Source organism: Pyrus communis, chromosome 7 (assembly GCF_041283825.1).
Source record: "Pyrus communis isolate YQ-2024b chromosome 7, ASM4128382v1, whole genome shotgun sequence".
Taxonomy (NCBI): Eukaryota; Viridiplantae; Streptophyta; class Magnoliopsida; order Rosales; family Rosaceae; genus Pyrus; species Pyrus communis.
Window position 1 is genome coordinate 30372711 of NC_142571.1, and position 22010 is coordinate 30394720.

General features: G+C 37.6%; 1 pseudogene across 1 annotated transcript; it reads right to left on the bottom strand.

Moving 5' to 3' along the window:
- Positions 1 to 12206: 12206 nt before the first annotated feature.
- On the bottom strand, positions 12207 to 15645 carry LOC137734798 (protein TRANSPARENT TESTA GLABRA 1 pseudogene; annotated as a pseudogene). The gene is made up of 2 exons (XR_015964265.1): positions 14497 to 15645; positions 12207 to 13195 (listed from the first exon to the last, which is right to left on the bottom strand). The product of XR_015964265.1 is annotated as a protein TRANSPARENT TESTA GLABRA 1 pseudogene (transcript).
- Between the last annotated feature and the right edge of the window lie 6365 nt (positions 15646 to 22010).

The window sequence follows — 22010 nt, forward strand, 5'->3', positions numbered from 1 at the left end:
ATTTATTATTTCAACCAATACTAATGAAAGAAAAGTAACGTTTTAGTTCGTTTGTTCTAGTTGAAGCAAACCAAAACAAACTCTTATTGCTAATTAGTCATCGACCATTTGGTTGGTATTTAGGGTTTGTTTGGGACTTCTTCTAAAATAACTAAAAGTGTTGTCTAATAGCAAAAATTACTCATGACTATTTGACATATTAACTTAAAAAGAGTTTTGTGTGAATTTTAGAAGTGCTTCCTAGAGAAACATGTGCTTCTTTAGAGCATTCCCAATGAGGAGCTTTATATGTGTCTGGAAAAGTGGTGGATATAACCTATTTTAGAGCTTCGAGGAATTATTGGGGCTTTATAAAAGAATATCTCTCAATGAGGGGCTATTTACTTTTGGGCTCTATATAGGGCTATATATATATTTATTTAAGTAGTAATTTGATTACGCGATCAAATTTTTTGTGTGTTAACTTATCTTAAGTTTATTTTTTGATGTGTTATCTCAAAAAAATTATGAACATTTCAACCTAAAAAAATTCATTTTCTAACAAAGTTGGATTTTATCACTTATGAACCGTTGGATTAGGTTCTCTTATCTTAGTTTTATCTGTTGGTTTGTTTTTCTAAAATCAGACAAGATAGGATTTCATCTCATAACTCAATTGTAATGCCCTTGCAATTTAGGTATGTTGTTTGTTTATGTTTTCGGTTTTGGTCTCTAAATTTCCAATGCCATTTTAATATGTAGTGTGTTTGTATTTAGAAATTAATAAAAGTAAACTCTTTTAGTAGAACATCTTATATCATTTCATGACCTTTGGAACAAAAATATGTAAAGAAAAAGAATTTAAAAAAGTATTAAAGAAGAGTATAAGTGTATTCGCAAGTGAGGTGAGAGTGACAAAATTTGGCTCACATAGGTAGCTACTTTTCTCGTGGGATCCACTGCTTTTAGGGGCTACATGTAGCCTAGTTTTTTGCTACCCAAGAAAAGGAGTTGTTAGTCCAAGTGGTGGATATAACCCTATTTTTCAGCTCATTGGGGATAAAATTTCTTATTAGGACTTCAAATATAGTAGTTTCATGGAGGATAAAACCCTAATTGGGATGCTCTTAGGAAACACTTCCAAGTGTTTTTCAATAAACACTTGAACTTTTAATAAAGTTCAACTTGTTGCTTTACTTTTAATAAAAACACTTAAGAGCAAAAATGATTAGAAAAGGTCCTAATTTAAGTATCTTTCTCGTGTATATATATATATATATATATATATATATATATATATATATATATATATATATATATATCAGATGGGAACACGATGCTAAGACCAGGGAGATATGTTGATTTGTGATGACAAGGCCCAAAGGCTTCGTGTCATATAGTTTTCGTATTAAATTTGAGCCGACATTTGCTTTCTGGACTTGTGATTCTTGCCGCTTAATATTACTGTCTAATGGTATTCCTCATCATTTATAAGTGAGAGATCTTAAGCTCGATTTTCGATAAATGCAAATTCGAGCTAAATTATTATAACTAGCTCATTTATTAAAAAAAACAAGTTTCACTTCTCTTATGTGATGAATGAGAGACGAAATCTTATGTAACCAGTAAATCCATGGAAAGAACGCATCTCAGCTCAGCAGTACCTGGCTTTTGGTTTCCACAATCTCACACATTGCAAACGACTACAGAAAAACAACGCGATCACGTTTGATCTGGAATCGATATCGAAATAACCTATCCTCACTTACTCTGCAAAGTGTATAGCAAACCTTTCCCCCCACTCATTTTATATATAGCACCAATCAAAATTTTCCGACAACTTCCTTTTTCCTTCTTTTCTCAATACGTAGAGTATTGTCAAACACGAGGGCATAACATAAGCGATACAGGAGAGGTCAACACTAACAGGTACAATTAACATTGGATCTAAAAAGGAGCGAACCGTTCGAGGGGAAGATACACTACTCACATTGTGGGTCCAGACCAAGACTAGTTGATAATCAACAATATATAAATAGATCTCTAATGAGTTCAAAGCTAACCATATTCTTTTTTAAACAAGCCTCACAGCCAACCATATTCCTTGATACACCCCTCGCGCGGCCTGGAATCCGCCCGTCCAGAAATGGTGTAAACCACCGCTTGGTTTCCACAAGGTTAATGTCGATGGTGCCTGGAGGGAGTCAAGCAGGGTGGGGGGAATTGGGGATTTTTATTCGTGATGAGTTGCGGTGCTTTGTGGCTTCTCGTTCCATGTCCTTCGAGTTTGTCTCGTCACCTCTTCACAGTGAAGCCCTTGCGGCTCGTGAAGGGTTACTATTGGCTACGCATAGGGGTCTCCAAAACTGGATTCTTGAGACTGATTCTCTCCCGATCTATTCGGCCTTGCTCTCGCCTTCTGCAAACTCGGCTTCATTGGTCATCTTGTAGAAGATTTGAAAGCTCTGATGTCCGGGATCACTGGAGCAACTGCTGCCCACAAGCCTCGCCAATCCAACGAGGCTGCTCACCAACTTGCTCACTATGCCCTCTCCTCTCCTTGTGAATGCTCCTGGTTCGAGGAACCACCCGATATCCTCCTGGATAGGGTGGTACCTGACTTTTTGTATTTATCTCTCCATCTTTTGTTATTTCGAGGTTTTTGATGTACTTCCCAGACTTGGTTACCCGGAGTTTATTCTCCTTTATGAAATACATGCCGGCTTCCATCAAGACAGAATACCTGCATCAAAAGAAGTCAAACATGCAACTTATCCCGTTAATCAGGAGAAAATGACTGAACCAAAGAGAATGAAAAAAAAAAAACATAAGATCTATTGTGATCAAAATGAAATCAGACTAGGACATATGATTATAGCAGTTAACAATAATGACTAGTTCATCAATTATTAATCAAGGGACGTAAAATTAACGGGGGGTATGTGGGAGGTAAAAAATGTGTGTGGACAACACCACCTAATTACTAATACATGCGGACATCTACCATGCGGATGAAGACTTCACTGTCGAGGTTTCAACTGTACATCACAGTGTGCCATAATAGTATACAGAGAAGAAGCTCATGAACATATTGGTAAGGTTGGAAATTCAAGGGAACCGTTCGCAAACAGGCCAGAAGGTGAACAATGAGACGGAATCATCATAGAAGAAAACGTGAAAAAAAATTGTAAAAGACGATGGATTGCTCCCACAAATGTAAATGTTTTTCAATAACTATGCAACAGATGCACACGTACATCTATCCCAGATCCAAATATCTGCGACAGTTACTAGTTTTAAACAAACTAATCAAGCAAGCAATGTGATGAATTCAATAGTTTTAAACAAACTAATCAATTTAGCATAAATTACATCAGTAGAGCAGTTATAAAACCAATAAAGCAAGCAAAAACTTGAATGAACACTTACATTCCATATAAGAAAACAAGCTACCCCAGCTTCCCGCCCTCACACCTTCAAAAGCTGCATCTTGTTAGAAAATGCAATGGAAATCCAATCAGGCTGTGCAGCAGACCACTGCAGCTGATCAGTCTCCGCACCTGCGGAGTACATCAACATGGGGTCGATTCCATTCGGCCCAGCAACCGTGGGCAGGTCCCAAATGAGCGTGTGAGTGTCATCCCCAGCAAAGCAAATGTGCCTAAAACTTTGGGGGCCTAAGCAATAGCATTCACACTAACTCTGTGCCTTTCTAGCTCCGCCACCGTTAAAACAGTAAAACAGCCGTAAGCAAACCTTAGGCTGGGGTGTGCCAACCAAAGGCTCTCCGATGGTCAAGTTAGTGAATGAATTTAGACTTGAGAAAGAGAATTCATGTGTATAGATTGCGTTGCTATAGATGAACCTAGATGAGTTATACCGTGGGAGAGAGCCTTTTTAGGATATAATTCTCGTTCTAAGACGGGAGAATCCTAGAAGATATCTAGTAAGTAAATATTGCATCCTCTTAGGAGTGTGATTACTTATGGCGCATGCCTATTCCTAAGTTGTAGGGACTTCAAGACTTATAGGATTTGATTAAGTCCATATCGGATTAAATCACGTGTCTTGTTGAATAAGCATGGTCATCCAGCGTAGTCGCTAGGACTCCATCTATTGCCCCGAAGTAGAGTGATGATGGCACCTTGCTCTGTTTGATACAACTCCGCCCTGAGCTGGTGAGTCCATAATCAGACTTCTGAGGTGACAGTATTTGGATCAACCTTACCCGAGCCCTGGAAACTCATGGGCCCATAGTTTTGTTTTCATTCAATTTTTTATTTTTTTTCATTTTTTTGAAAAACCTAAACCTAAAAACTTGTTTGATTATTGTTTTCAAGTTTCAAAATATATATCTACTGCATGCTAACAAAGCCAGCTACCTCATGAGCTGGTAATCGTCACCAAACAAGTAAATGATCCTCTCCTCCCTCCATGGATCCAACTCCCGGCCCGTTCATGACCTTTTGATTCTGGAGTAGTACAATTCTTTGGGAATAGATTGGATCGACAAAGAGGACACGTAAACTGTCCCTCGTCAATCCAAGCGCATCTAGGCACTCTTTGTGAAATACATGTGAACAATTGGAAAGCTCTCTCACCCTTTGCCCTCCTTCCACTCTATCCATGCACACAATACACGTATCGGTGTGCAAGCCATAATACGAATCCTGCCGGTTGCCTCCTCTATATTGCACCGCCGGGAGCTGGTTCTTCACGGATTCATCTATACAATGAACCGGTAACGGCACCAACCAAGGCGAAGGGGTTACTTCCGGGAATTGATTATTGTGATCTTGTAGAGCAATACGATCAGAATAACTTATTCCTGGAAGCTTGTGATACTGATCATCACGTAACATAACATGAACGAGTAGTAGTTGAAGCAAGTTGAGATTCCATCATAAAACCAATTGGCAATATGAGGAATTACACGTATGACCGTTTGACTTCACACGTGGGACAACTTGCTCTAATATTATTATGAAGGAAGTTCAGGTTTCACCATAAAACCAATTAACAAGATGGGGAGTAGCTCAACTTATTTATAAGCCCATGCAAGGTCTCTTCTTTTGTCAATATGAGATTCATTCTCAACAGTAGTGTGTCTTGATGATCCTGAGGAGATTGAGAAGGGAGAGTAACATTTTGATGAGCATGTTTCCTGATTGCTCCATTTCTTTATCAGATGAATGAAATTCTGGAAGTATATATAGCAAAATAAAAAAAAATAAAAAAAATAAAAAAGTAGTTAGCCTTTAAGTAGTGAAAGGATTGTAACGTTCAACAATGAATGAAAAGATCACCTAATTTCTTTAACCGTAAAAGCTAGCATTAAAGATAGTAGGGTACCTAAGGGTTCAGCGGCAGCTGCAATTTCGGTAAGGGATAAATGTATGTCTGACTTCTCCATCGGGCTCGCCTTTGGTCTAATTGTCCGAGTGGGCTGGAGTGTTTTGGGGAGAAATGAGAGTGGATTGGGTTGCCTATCCCAATACAATAAGCAATGGTGGAGTTGCTCTAAGAGGAATATTGACATTGATGTTATTTTACTGTTTTTGCTGGTACGTCTAATGTTTAATCAATTCATAGGAAGAAGAAAGTTGAGATTTTACTATAAAACTAATTAGTAAGATAGGGAGTAGCACAACTACTATAAACACATGCAATGACCCTTCTTTCCCTAATGTGAGATTCAATCTCAACAATACTACCATGTACTAAAAAAGGGGTGACGGCTCCCCACTTTACGAGGGTCGGAGGAGAACATTTATCATATACAGTCTTATCCTTACTTTGCAAAAAGATTGCTAAATACGGTAAATTGTTCAAATTCACATACAAACTAAACAGTATAATAAGAAAACATTTATTCAATTTATACATACATATATATTTTTACAATTCACACACTAGCTAGATAGTTGGATAGTAAAACACACTTTGAATGTGGTCCCTAACTACCAACGTTATTTAACTGAAACCTTTGTGGTTTTTAGTTTTTGATCGAAGTCCTTGACATTAATGTAATAATGTATTGTATGAAGTTATTATATTTTTGAATTAAAAATGAAATTTGTAGTTATTTATATTAATGAGATTTTAAATAAAACCCATAATTTATGTGATTAAAAATATTAAAGATAAATTATACTCTCCAATATATTGTGTGTATGTATGTGTGTGTGTGTGTGTGTGTGTGTGTGTGTGTGTGTGTGTGTACATGGGTACATTCATCAAAACTAACCAAAAAATTATTGTACCAAAACATGGGTATATTTTTCAAAAAAAAAGAAAAGATATTAGGCTTAATAACATTATTAAATTTCTTCTATTCAAATTGATATGAATACATTCTCAAATCAATGAAAAAGAATGTATCCATATAAGTTTAAAATTTGATTAGAGAAAAGATTGAATGAATTTTATATAAAAAAATATGTACATTTTATATTAAAAATGACACACCCCGACCGAGATCAGGGCGTGCTGGCCGTCACACGAAGGTGACGTAACCATGTGCACGTGCGGAAGCTAATAAGAAATAGTAATATAAAAGTACGAATAATTAAAAACTAGCATACAAAGTACTAATACAAGAGCTAGCGTATGTGAGACACAAGTTCAGAGCAGGTCTACAGCAGTCCAAAAGAAAGGTTGCGACAAAAGTACACCCGAAGGTGACCCTACGCTGGTGAGTATCTGTCAGAAATGCCGGGACGCCCTCTGGGAAAACCACCGAACCTGCTAGACCACTAGAACCTGGAGGGGCACAAAACAAAAGCGTGAGTGGGCAAAAACAAAGCTCTTTGAAAACCATTTAGCAAAATACATTCTAACCCCTCGCCGTAAAACCTGTATACTTCCCAGAAAATAAACATATATACGTATGTATAAATATGCCAAACATGCTCAAGGGTATGTCAATCATGCTCAAGAATGTGCCATGTCAAAGCCTCATAATGATATGTAAGTGCTCAGATATAAATCACATCAATAACATAACATCTGGCAGCCGGAGTCACCTAACGTGACCTGTACGGCTGCATATAGAGCTCAAATCTCAAACTCAATAACTGAACCTGCCCACGAGTCGGAACCACCTAAAGTGGTCTGTACGACAGGCCTGGGTGTAACATATATATACGCTCTAGTGCTACGATCACGTGAAGACTGTGCGAATAATCGCGGGTCACCTACGAGTCGGAACCACCTAATGTGGTCTGTACGACAAGACTGTGCACCTAACTTGGATCCAAGCTGAGCGTGTGGTGCGGGAGGTGAACATCATGTGAAGGACTGTGCCCTACTCTGGGCGGGAGCACTAACACCGGGGGTGCAGGTTATGAGCTCTCTAAGCATCTCAAACTATTATTGAAAGTAAATTTGAATACCACTTACCTGGCACTTACCTGTGCGTCCACAGCACCAAATACGCATATATAAATGTATGCCACTACTAATGCATGTGATGATGCATAAATGATAAGAATATGGTGCATGGCATAAAACAATAACCCTTTTTAATCTATTTCTGGGAATATAAATGTATATAGGTATATACGGAAAACCAAAAGCCCACTCACTGGTATGTGGAAGGGTCGTAGCCCCCCTGCCTCGAGTGACCACGCTCGTCCTCGGGGTACGTATCACCTATACGCGAAATAACTACAAAAACGTTAATTTAAAAGCACATAACCAACTTTTCGTAATAACTTCTCATACATTGCTCAAAATGGACAAATGAATATACCAACGTGCTCTACACAACCTCAGGATCACAACCATATTTTTAGAAAAATTTTCCTCCGCCGCACGCGCCCCCACGCGCCGGCCACGCGCAGGCACGTGCGGTGCACACGGACGGCGTCAACTGACGCCGTGAGGAATATTCCGTTATCTCTAACGGATTCCGTCAACGGCGTCAGGAATATTCTGTCAGATTTGACGGAATATTCCGTCACCTTCTCCGTTCAATCTCCGGTGCCGTCGCCGGCGCCGGAAAACTGGAAAACCTGTAAACCGTGTTTTCTCACTCGTTTCTCAACCGTTTTTCACGTTTCTTGCACCAAATTAAAGCTTAGGACTAGTAGAACACATCCATACAAGTTTTAAGGGCTAAAACTCACGCGATCTTACCTGTGCAAACTATCCAAAACCGGCCAACTTCGAACAGGACGATCCCGACGTCCAAATTCGTCCAACGAAGCACTCCGAGGCTCCTTGGGACCTCACTAAGACACCTATGAGCTTCAAAAATCCAAAAACATGCTAGATTAAGGTTTGCATGAACAGTACACAAATCTACCATTGTCGAATCGACGTGAAAACGATGTATTTCTCACCTGAAAATGGTACGATCGTGCTCCCCTCGACCTCACGAGCTCAACTGTGCCCTTGGTTTCCTCGATCTGTGATGATTTGTGTGAGTTGTGTGTGTGTCCGTACGTTTAAGGTGAACGGGAAGGGAGAGGGAGATGAGAGACAGAGACAGAGAAAGGGCAGAGAGAGACAGTGAGTGTGCATGTGTGTGTGTGGCCCAACACATGCCACAACACACAAAACAACCAATAATGTCAAAGAAACGAACTAGGGGTAAAGTTGACAATTCACACGTACGCTTTAAATAATTTCGGGACGGGATGTCACAAAAAACGGGTACATTTTATATTAAAAAGGGTACATTTTTCATATACCAAATTGGTAATGGGTACATATCAATTTTTTTTATAAAATTTAATGGGTACAAACTTATTCTAATTTTATTTTTTATATTCTGGAAATGTTTGAATTGAAAATAATTAGGAGTTTAATAATGATGTGAGTATTAAAACTCTAAATCAATTACTAATTTTTATTATAAAAATTATGTAACTTACATGTAATTCATTAATATATTAATGTTAGAGACTTTGATCAAAATTTAAAAGCTGATAAAGTCTTAGTCAATGAATATTAGAAACTAGGAACCTGATACAAAATTTTCCATCAAACATTTACTCAGTTCAAATGCATATTATATAATGACTAATGAGGCCATGCATGATGCATTCCATTCAAAATATTTATAATAATAGACACACCACGTATTAGTATAATAAGGATTGGTACGTCGTAGTGTAATAAGGATTGGTACGAATAATTGATTGGGACTGAATATCATATAAACTAGCATATGATATGGGCACATACAATGTGTGTGAGAAATTTTTTTTATTTTATTTTTGAAATAGAAGGTGAGAGGAAGAGAGTGATAGAGAATGTGAGAGTGGAAAGTTTTTTTTTAATTAGAGATATGTTAGGATTACATGTAGATGAGGCTTTCAAAAAAAAAAAACAGCAAAATTTGGTTATGTGAAATTACATTTCTGCCTCATATTTCTTATTCATGTTCTGTTTTAATTAAAAGATTAAATTGATAATTTTATAAAATTTTAATTAATAATAAATATTTTATTAATTAATAGAGATTAAGACGAAGTCCAATCGAGCCTAAGGTACCGTTTGGTACGTGGGACGGGACGGAACAAAGTAGGACAAGGCGTTCTGTCTCACGTTTGGTGCGCCTAAAACGAGTGGAACGAGCTGTTCCACGGGACGAGTTTTGGGTGAATTTTCGTTCCACCTCACCCCCCTGGAACGACTCGTTCCACATCCATGGAACACAAAACTATAACCTCTCCGTCTCCTTCTTCTTCCTCCTTGTTTCCATCCGAGGGCATCTTTGCTCCTATCCCGTCCCGTCCCATCCCATTCCGTTCCGTCTCGTCCCGTCTGCATACCAAACGATACCTAAGGCTCAGACCACATCAGTTTACTGATCACTCAAGAAAAAGAAACCCTAAAGCACTAAGATATTATTATTGCGTGCCGTAGCCTGTACGGACTGAAATCTAATCTTCGAATATATATATATATATATATGAATGTCAAAGCACGGCAGGTATATGTCACAATTCATATTATGAAATATAATATATTATATATACATGTATACACGTATGATGTGATCACAGACTTTTTGTATGCATCCTAATGATCGCGCGCTTTTGGCGGTAAGAACATATATGTATCAACTTTCTTCCATCCATGACTGTGCAGGACGTTTGTTTGCCCACACTAACTGTCATTAGACTAGACTGGACTAACTATTAGTCCAGTCCGATGTTTGTTATCATTTGGACTAATGTTAATGACACTAATCCGGACTCGCCTACCTTCACTAAAGATTCTTAGCGAGAGTCTCCGAAAACCATGGGACTAGCTAAGACTACTCCTTACTCTCTATTTCACTCTCTCTTTCCTCTCTCCTCGCCCTGAACTCAAACCCAAAATCAGGCAGATTCGTCACTCACTGCGCCGTGCATCTCGTGTTTATCATCGATCTCGCAGTCGAGAGGCAACAATTCTCCTCTGCTTAGATTCTCGGCTTGCTCGACCTCCGCTCAACCGCGCCTTCATCCGCCACGACACCATCACCAAATTCCATGACGCCCACCAAAACCCAGAAAACAAAAATCAATTACAAAACCCATATTATATTCTTCAAAAATGCTTGAGTTGTAAAAAGGGTGGAGTTTGATGATAATAGTGAAAATGAATGGAGTTTGATGGTCTGCAATTTCAACATCCAAAAGATGGCTTTTTCTGATAATAGTGAAAATGAATGGAGTTTGACGATGAAGGGGAAAGTAGAGGAAGAGTGAGAAGGAGTTGGACGGGCAGGGGAAAAAGATGGTGAGCTTTCGGGAGTGGGAGAGTTTTTTAAAAATGGGGGAAAAAAAAAGGAAAAAGAAAAAAAAGTAAAAGATAAGATTTACTTATTATTTTTATTATTTTAGTTATTTAGTCTGATACTGCACCAAATGTTTCACTAAGTTAGTCTAGCTTAGTCTAGTCTAAACCAGTCCAACTTATTCCCTGTAGCTAGTTCAGTCCGAGACAGTCCAGTGCAACAAACGCACCCTGGAAGTTCCGAAACTGTCCACTGTTAATGCCCTAAAATGTAAAATGCAAACCTCTTTTTTTCTTTTTTTCTTTTTTTTTGTATCGATCGAGATGCATGTATCATGTATGTATGCATATATGCATATATGTCAATGATTAGTTTGTAATTTACATTCTGAAAGAAAGGATGCAGAAAAGTCTAAGTTCCGACGTACGTTGGCCGATCGGTATCGATCGAGAGTCAACGTCCACCCTAGGCCACGTATATATATACACACACGATCATACGTGCCTTAAAGTCAACGTTGATCCTTTCAAGTCTTTTGGAAACTTTTAAGTAGTTGTTACATGTTCATTACAATTACAAAATTTTCTTCCTCGTGAAAACATCTCAACTACTCGGTCACTATGATACTATCCATTTCAAATGAACTCATCCACGAAATAAACAAAAGGTCAAAACTAAATAAATGTCATTCATCACATAACTTTTATGAATTTTTCGTTACAAGAATGAATGTACGAAAAAGGGAATTCGACCTAGGTATAATTAAGCAAGCACACCACGTACCCTAGTCAACTTGGCGTAACCAAACCCATGTATGATATCAGAAAGTTAGCGATGCACCTATATGATTGTGTTGTGGATTCCCCTATGTTTATCGATTTGTTATTTCAACCAAAACTAATGAAAGAAAAGGAACATTTTAGTTCGTTTGTTCTTGAAGCAAACCAAAACTAACTAGTATTGCTAATTAGTGATCCGCCATTTGGTTGGCGATGAGGGTTTATTTGGGACTTCTTCTAAAATAACTAAAAACGCTTTCTAATAACAAAAAAATATCCATGAGTGTGTTTGACAGATTAGCTTAAAAGTGTGTGAATTTAAAAGTGCTTTCTAGAGAAACATGTGCTTCTTTATGAAGCACTTCCAAGTGTTATTCAATAAACACTTGAACTTTTAATAAACTTCAACTTGTTGCTTTACTTTCAATAAAAGCACTTACGAGCAAAAATGATTGGAGAACGTCCTAATATATGTATCTTTCTCTCACACATATCAAATGGGAACACGGTGCTAACACCAGGGAGAAAGGCGGATTTGTGATGACAAGGGCCGAAAGGCTTCATGTTCTCGTTTTATTTTAGTACTAGCATTTGCTTTCTGGACTTGTAATTTTGACTGCTTGCTAATTAGTACTACAGTATAATGATATTTCTTTTCATTTGTACTACAGTCTAGTCCTGTGGTCTTATGTTTAATTCTCAACAAAAGCAAATTCAAACCAAATATTATAACTAGCATATGGTGAAGTTTAGCCCACATCCTCACCCTTTAGCTTAGAGACTATCAAAATCTATTGGAAAAACAATTTTCACTTCTGTGTGCTGAATGAGAGACGAAATCATATGCAGCCAGTAAAGCCAAAGGAAAAACCGCATCTCAGCTCTGCAGCACCTCGTTTATGGTTTCCCCAATCTCACACATTGCAAAACACAACAGCAATACAACGCAATCATGTTTGATCTGGGGAATCGATATCAAAACAATCTAGCAAACCTTGTCACCACACATTTTATATATAGCACCAACCAAAACTGTCCGACAACTTCCCTTTTCCTTCTTTTTCAAGTAGATTACTGTCAAACACGAGGGAATAACATATGCGATACATGAGAGGCCAACATTAACAGGTACAATTAACACTGGATCTAAAAAGAGGAGCAGCGTGCAAAGGGAAGATACACTACTCACATTGTGGGTCTAGACCAAGGGTTGGTTTGGTATTGCTGTGTTTTGAAAAAAAAGTTGTTTCTGCTGTGCTGTGAGAATAAGCAGCTGTGAAATAAAACAGCAGAGTGTTTGGTAAACTTTTTTGTAATAGTGCTTCTGAAAAAAAAAAAAACAGTATTATAGTGTTTGATAAACTTTTATGTAAAACAGATGTGAAAAAAAACCGATTTTTCAAAGCTGGGTTTTGCAGCTTCTTGTTTTTACTTTTTTTCACCCAAAACTGTGAAAAAAAACTGAAGCCGAATGTTTACCAAACACAAAAACAGCTCCCAGCTTTTTTTGATACCGGCTTTTTTCAAAATCACCTCAGTACCAAACCAGGCCCAAGACTAATTGATAATCAACAATATATAGATCTCTAATGAGTTCAAAGCTAACCATATTCCTTTATAAACAAGCCTCACAGGTAATTGAAGAACTACTTCCAACTAACTCCCCCTAGTGATCATCACTGCTTCCATCAACACACGATGCCTGCATCAAAAGAAGTTAAACATGCAACTTATCCCGTCAATAAGGACAAAATGACTGAACTGAAAAGAATGAAAAAAAAATAATACACGAACTATTGTGATCAGAATGAAATCAGAGTATGACATATGATTATAGCAGTTAACAATAATGACTAGCTCATCAATTATTAATCAAAGGACAAAAAATTAACAGGGGGTGTGTGGGAGGTAAAAACGGTGTGTGGATAACACCACCCAACTACTAATACACAGAAACAGCTACCATGCGGATGAAGACTTCACTGTCTATGTTTCAATTGTACATCAGTGTGCCATAATAGTATACAGAGAAGAAGCTCATGAACAGATTGGTAAGGTTGGAGTTTCAAAGGAACCATTCGCAAAAAGGCCAGAAGGTTAACAATGAGACCAAATCATCATATAGAAGAAAACCGTGAAAAAATTGGCAGGACGATGGATTTTTCCCACAAATGTAAATGTTTTTCAATAACTCTGCAACAGATGCACACGAACATCTATCCCATATTCAAATATCTGCGACATTTACTAGCAATTCAGACATGCAAAACTTACAAACTCACGAAAACAGATCAGTCTCAAACTAACTTAAAGCATGCAATGTGATGAATTCAATAGATTTAAACAAACTAAAAGTACTTTCTAGAGAAACATGTGCTTATGTGAATTTAAAAGTGCGTTTGACAGATTAGCTTAAAAGTGTTTATGTGAATTTCCATGAGTGCATTTGACAGATTAGCTTAAAAGTGTTTTTGTGAATTTAAAAGTGCTTTCTAGAGAAACATGTGCTTCTTCATGAAGCACTTCAAAGTGTTTTTCAATAAACACTTGAACTTTGAATAAACTTCAACTTGTTGCTTTACTTTTAACAAAAGCACTTATGAGCAAAAATGATTGGAGAAAGTCCTAATGTAAGTATCTTTCTCGCACACATATCAGACGGGAACACGGTGCTAAGACCAGGGAGAAAGGCGGATTTGTGATGACAATGACCGAAAGGCTTCATGTTTTCGTTTTATTTTAGTACCAGCATTTGCTTTCTAGACTCGTAATTTTGACTTCTTGCTAATTAGTACTACAATCTAATGATATTTCTCTTCATTTGTCCTACAATCTAGTCCTATAGTCTTATGTTTCATTCTCGACAAAAGCGAATTCAAAAGCAATGTGATGAATTCAATAGTTTTAAACAAACTAATCAATTCAGCCTAAATTACATCAGTAGAGCAGTCATAAAATCAATCAAAGCAAGCAAAGCAGAAAAACACTTGACTGAACACTTACAATCCATATGAGAAAACAAGCCTCCCAGCTTCCCGCCCTCACACCTTCAAAAGCTGCATCTTGTTAGAATATGCAATGGAAATCCAATCAGGCTGTGCAGCAGACCACTGCAGCTGATTAATCTCCTCACCTGCGGAGTACATCGACATGGGGTCGATTCCATTCGGCCCAGCAACCGTGGGCAGGTCCCAAATAAGCGCCTGAGTGTCATCCCCAGCAGAGCAAATGTGCCTACAACTCTGGGGGCCCCAAGCAATAGCATTTACACTACCTCGGTGCCTCTCCAGCTCCGCCACTGGCATGGTCGGCGATCGGATATCCAAGATCACAACTTTATTGCTGTCCATCAGAATTGTAGCCATGTACCTCAAATCCTGCTTGTTCCAAGCCAATCGGAGCAAAGGGGTATCCGGCTGAGGGCTCTCGTAGATGATCGTGGAGTGCTCCTTGTCCCTCAAATCGAAAATTCTCACCGACCCATCAGCCGAAACCGAAGCAAAAACCCCCTAGCTTCCCCCCACGCGATATCGTATACCTCTTCATCGTGCGCAATCAGCTGGGTTTCGACGACCCCCTTTTCAATGTCCCAAATTGTGCAGGTTGTGTCGATGCTGGAAGTCCCAATTCGCCGGGGCTCGATGTCGTTCCAATCGAACGACGTCAGTGGGGCGCAGAACTCGCTGGTCCTGCTGTTGTTTAACACCTGGATGGGCTCGACGGAGGAGTCGCCGACCTCCCAGAGGCGGAGGTAGTCGCCGGAGGAAGCAAAGAGTTCATTGGTTTTATTGAAAGGGTATCCGGGTCGAAGGAGATGATGTCGACCCGGTTCGAGTACTCCTCGATAAAGCTGCCGACGGCGATCAGATGGTGCTGGTGGCGGGTTCGGGTTTGGGGCGAGGCGAAGGCCATGGCGTATAGCGGGTACGGCGACTCGTACGTCACCGAGCTCTCCTGTCGGAGATGCGATTCTTGCGTAGAGTTCTCCATTTTCTTCTTCCTCAAATTTTCTCGGGAAAGTGACGGAAAAGTTGTCGAGAGGGAGAAGAGGTAGTCTGGGGGAAGGTTTCAGGTCGGGTTTCGGAAGAGTGGGTTGTTCGCGTTTGGATTTTGGAAGGAAATGCGCGAAGAGATTTGGGAAGCAGGCGATTCCAACTCCAGAAACGACGTGTAGTTTGCGCGCGCGAAACTGAAAAGTTAGTTGGTCACCAAAGTTAAACTGTCAAAGTAGCTAGTGTGTGCTCGCACACGTCTTTTGACTGGACTTCTCCATGGGCTTTGATTTTATTTGGGCCTACATGTACATGTGATCCAGTATATGAAATGGTTTGGGCCTTGATTATATTTAGGCCTAAATGTACCTGTGATCCAGTATAGAGAAGTCCAGTCACATGTTTGGGCCTGAAAGTGTTGGTCATGGCTAACAACACTTGGTAGTATTTGGAAGGGGAGTGACTTTAGCTTATAGTCCTACATCAGGCATCACTTATTGTACATAAAATTTGTGCACAGCAGAACAATTCATTATCATGTGTGAAGGAAAATCATGGATCTTGATGCATAAAGCTAGATTAACTTAGACTCGATCGTAAAATCACACAAACGTACTAGAACACGAGATGTATCACGGTTTGCAGAAGTTGAGCTACGTTAATGTTGGTGTAGTTTCGATTGAGAGTAAAGTAACAGAGTAACTAAGGTTTAAGATACAAGGCTACGTTCACGTTGGTGTACTTTTCATTGAGAGAGTAAAGTAACTAGAGTAAAAGATATAGTGAGAGGCCCCTCCAAAAATGAGGGTGAGGAAATCATTATAGGACAATGGTAGGAAATCTTTATTGGACAATGGTTTCCAGAGTTGTCACAGTATTATCAATTCATTCAAAGTAATGTGTGAAGTTGTTAAATGTTGTATCTTGAAATTTTTTTTCTATGAACAATATCTTTAGTTTAGCAATTAAAAGTAAGGTAGTGCTATTCACATACTTATTTTTACCTCTTACACAACCCTCTCGATTTACAGTAGTTAATTCAAGAAGATCAATAGACAAAAGTTAACAAGAGTGTGAGGGACGTAAAATATTTCTGATAGGGGTCCCTATTTAGGCACTCACATCACCATCACCAACTTTGAGGAAATGTTTGGGTCCTTAAGGAATATTGTTTGCAATGGAATGTCCTTGTAGTATAATTTTTTAATGTAGGGACTAAAATATTAAAAAAGCATTGTTCACTTCGTTGGAGTATTGTGGTTGTTAATAAATGCAAAAAACTTATCTTTACCGTTGGTTTCCCATCGATTGAACAAACAAGGAAGCCGTTGTACAACATTCGTATGTGCATGGGTTTAAAAAACAAAAACAAAAAAGAGAAGCTGATGTGCAGCATTTCCACTCAAAAAAAACAGTGGGCCCCTCTTTGAGTCCTATATACAGGTTTCACATTTAAAGATTTCTTAAAGTAGCCAGGGAGTCCTATATATTAAGATATTTTGAAGATCTCTATTCTGATCCTTTTGAAGACCTTTTGTTCCTATGTTTATGAACTGTACCAATTTAAAATTCCTATTGAAGATGCTCAATGGAAAGTTACATCACACACTTGATGTTTTATGATAGTACACAAAAATTCGGCACACATGCCGTATGGACATTTCGTCATACATGCCGAGTGGACATTTCGTCTCTTACAATAATACACAAAAATGAATGAGGAATCTCTTTGAATTTTCTTTGCGAGGATTCTGAGAATCCTTTAATCACGTCTGTTTATCGTACATTGTGTAACCAGTTTTCGTCAGGTACTATTTATATTCAATTTTAAATAATAAAAAATTACAATAATTTCTGACCGTACGATGTACGATTAACGGATGTAGGATCCTCACAAAAAGAATTCGATTCCACAAAAATGACATGTGATGCTTAAGTATTACCTCATACACATGTTTCATGCAACAACACATCATTTCTAGCATTAGTAGCAAATTGATACCTTAATTTAAAGAAAGAAAGAAAACTATAAATATAAAACAATTATAAATTTGAAGGTGCTCCATCATGGGTTGTGTAAATAAATACTTGGGTCAATAGCTTGTTAGAGTGGCTCTTTTTATTTTTATTTATTTGCTTATGAACATGTTACAAATGTCTGGCGTATATTATGGTAGTGATTACAAAGTGCACTCAACGCAATTGTTGGCGGTAATAACGATTATTAAATTGCGACTATAGTTATGGACCGGATATTTTGGAGGAGAGCTGAAATCATAGAACCACCAATATCTTCACCAATTTGCAAGCAAAAATTATTAGGTTGTACACGAAATGTGGCTCCAATTTGAAGATGATAGACTTAGCGGGGCGGCAGTGAGTTTCTTCCTCATTCTTTGATCCCACAAACGCACTAGAATTTTTTTTTTTTTTTTTCGAGTTAATTTGTGGTTCAATTTGTGTCAATGTACGGAGAAATTTATATAAAACGTAATAACCGTTTGATCGTCACGTGATATCTCGATTTAGTAATATAATTTTATGTGTTGAAACTTGCACATATCATTATCTAATTCAAACGGGATGACACCATCAAAGTAAATTAGTTCTATTATAAATTCTTTTTTTTTATTAAGGTGACAACATTTTAATAGCTTGACTTACATATCTTGACCTTGTGACATCCTACCGAAGAACCTGTCATCATCTATGGCCAATAATGCGAATTTGGATCTAATTCGGATTCAAATTGTAGGAATTTTAAGAATTCTTATATTTTAATCATTTATCATATATTATACGGTTATAAATTATTTGAATTTTAATATTTAAAATTAAACATAAATAGTAACTGATAAAAGCTAACTACATTATGTATGATTAACAACTAAAATACAAACATCTCTAAAATACCCACAAGGAAAATTCCAAAATGATGCTCTTCCCAATAATGCGTTCCAATTCGGTGCAAGTGGGGAGGTCGATAGGACGTGGGAGTCATTGACTAGATCAGTAGACCAAGTCACCACGCTTGTCAGTTTATGTTGATGGCACCGAGAGACTCGCCGGTGGTGGCGTAGCTTTTGTCCCTCGGGTAATGTCATCACCTCGTCATGGTATGACGCGCAACGCGGTTGCAAATATGACGTCATAACCTTGCATCAAAATAGTAGCATTGGGTTCCATTCCATAGATTAACCATGATTTCCAGTTTTTCGAGGGCATGGGGGACTTAATTGATCGTGCTATGTCTAATTAACAATTGCTAATTACGATAATATGTCTAATTAACGGTCTCAAAATCTCCTAAATGGACGGAAACTACAAATATTATAATGCAATTGGGTGTTAAAAAAAAAGTTTAGATGCTGCTTGTGGTGCTCCCTCCATGGATGGAGATGGTGCGATTGCTATCTTGGGAAGCCAAACTTTACTAGCCAAAGCTTAGTGGGATGCGGACTTTGTATCAGTAAAGCTGACTTTTCCTCACTACGTTCAAATTCCCAAGAATTCATAGAACTATGAGTATTTTAGGTTTATATCTCTGGTTACAGATGATCGTGATATATGAGAATTTTTCGCTTTAAAAGTCATTTTCTCAAAGTTTAAGGTACAAACGAACATGGACAAGACACAGATGATGATGAGTATGATTGGTGTAATCTCTGATAGTATAAGAGCATGACACGTATGTATCTGCCGTGATTTCAATAGTTAATTGTATAAAGTACAGCAGATTTGGACAAAAGATGCAGAACTTTTGAGTATCGATGAGGGTATATAACACAGGAGCATCGCATCTGTTGCCGACGTGCCATATGTACTGTAGATAACTTTAGTTTTGAGCTGATTAATTTCAAGTTTGAAATTGAAGTGTGAACAAATTTTAAAAAATTCCACATATTGTTGGCCATTGTATGTCTACCAACCCTAATTATCTTTTTTTTTTTTTTTTTTTTTTGAAGAAACCCTAATTATCTTGTCGCTATGTGGTCATCGATCGTAATAGAAAGTAATGGAATAAACCACTAATTATCTTGTCTTTAATAGAATAAACCACTAAACAAACCTATTGGGGATGAAATGATCATAAAGGTAGCCGACAATAATAGTCACTAACAACGGTGGACTAAGGAGAAAAGCCAATCTTATAGAATTTTAGGGTTAGTATTTCTTAATGATTATGATGGGAACGCCAGAGGCTAGGACTAAAGATAGCAATTCAATCCTTTAAACTCAATAACCGTGAAAAACCGCTTGAATGGGGCGAGTTTGGAGATGAATATTCGGATATGGATAAAAACAAGAAATATTATCTGGTTACGATTTTGGATATGGTTATATAGGTCCCTGATTCGTATCTGGCTTCGAATCTGTCAAGAATAATATAATCTAATATATATATTCACAAGTATTGAAATTACTTGATAATTTGTTCTGTCGTTCTACCGGTTTGTTTTTGTTATCCCTTCCCTTTTTTTCCGTACCAATTTGCTTAACTTGCTATCTATTAGGTTTATCATGAACACCTCCAAAATATGTTATGCTTTCGATGAGTTTGATGTGAATATTTAATGACAAAATTAGCATCTATTAAATTATAATGTGTTGGTTAAACAATTTTTTTTTTTTTTTTGCATTGACGAGATAAATATAACTGTTAGGCGATGAGAAATTTGTTACCCGGTATATATGATTTCGGATAATCTTCAACTGTTAATTTGTCATTTTGAGTGTGGTTAATCTTTATGATGGTAGAGATTGATACGATATTTTCGTTTGCAAACCAAATCGTTGTAATATCTAGCTAGGGCATGTTAATACTGTACTGATTGGTCGTATACCTACGGGACCCACCGCATAAATTAGGGCACATGGGATGGGGTGGGATGGCACCTAACCGGAGCAAGTTCATTCGGACCAGTTTTTCTGCCGCCATATTAACAGGGACCATTGGTGTTTTGTCGGTCGCATGCTCACATGCTCACATGCCTGCATATATATACGTCTACCTCTGGCAGCCCTGCACGTTTCGAAACTTCTCCTGTCCTGTAGCATCAAAGAAACAACAAACATTTATACTTAACTGCTCAAAGAAAGAAATAAAAATTACTACTCAAAGGTTAGATTTTTGTGTGTATAATCAGAACAGTTTATATTATAAATCACTTAATAAGGATAGTCTCAGTAAAAAAATAATTAAGACTCAGGTTCTTTAGTTATCATACTATATATAAACAGTTAAACAAAATTGGTAAAAATATTACAAACTGTCTACATATTTGTTACAATAGATTGACTAAAGTTTTAATTCTTTTTTTTTTTTTTTTTTTCGCAGAGACAATCTTTGACATAATGATTCATAATATGTCAGGTTCTCATCATAAGTACAAAACTCTGTGATTCGAACATAAAAAAATTTAAGTTGAAGTTTTTACACATTCTTGAGTAGCCAACTATTGTTCAACAACAAATACTAACTGACAGTCAAACCGTCCTGTTTTACTTTTAGGGCCAGCATGCAGTCATGAAGTGGGGAGGGAGATCTTATCCATAAAACTATCATCCTATTTCTACACCATTGATTCCTTTTCCACGGCTTAGCCTTAGAGATTGGATTGTATTTTACTCTCACCACTGCAAATATGAATGGTATGTAATTGATCGATCGATTGTTTTGTTCGGAAAGATAAGATTAGAACGTTTGTAACACCACACATGAGAGATAAGCTAACCCTCTGTAGATGATTAATACCAAAAGGTATAACTAGTACTATGACATGGTTGAAGTTTTCTATACGTCAAAAATTAATCATGAGCATAATCCATTAGTATTAGCAGCCCAAAACACACGCAGCAATGTCATAGTCTCATGGATTGAATGATACACAACACGATGCCATAGATTGTCATCTTTTAGGGTTTTTAGCTATGATGTATACTGGTCATTTCTAATCCACACAAAAACCGCGTTTTCCACACTCCATGGCTGATGCAATTGCATGCACTTCCAATTGCTAGACGTTGATAGCGCAGAGGGCGGTGGTAACTTTCTGTGAACCAATGGTTAATTGGCAATGGTGCAGGTTTAGATTTTTGCGAATCTAAATAGTAGGCCATGTGTAAGTTATGCAACGTATATTTGAGGGTTCTTTGAAAGATAATAGAATCCACCAATTATATATCTTCCCTCCCCTTGGGATCTATCAATGCACAAAGTGAACAAAAAGTAAATTAAATTTGGAAGCAAAGCAATTACCGAGTTTTCTTCGAGCTAGCAACATTTTCACTTATTTTTTTATTTTAATCTTTTTATTTTTATTTATGTCACGGATATTTTATTTGTACAAAAAACAAAAAAATGTAATTATTTGTTAGGTGGCGTGCAAAATGGTGCACTTTTTCTTTTCTTTACTTATTTTACTGAACTGGAAAGATAGAGCGAGTTTTTGCTTTAGGGATTAGGTGATTGTGAGCATTACACTGTAGTTGAATGATTGTGATTTAATCTGTGTTTGTTTGAGT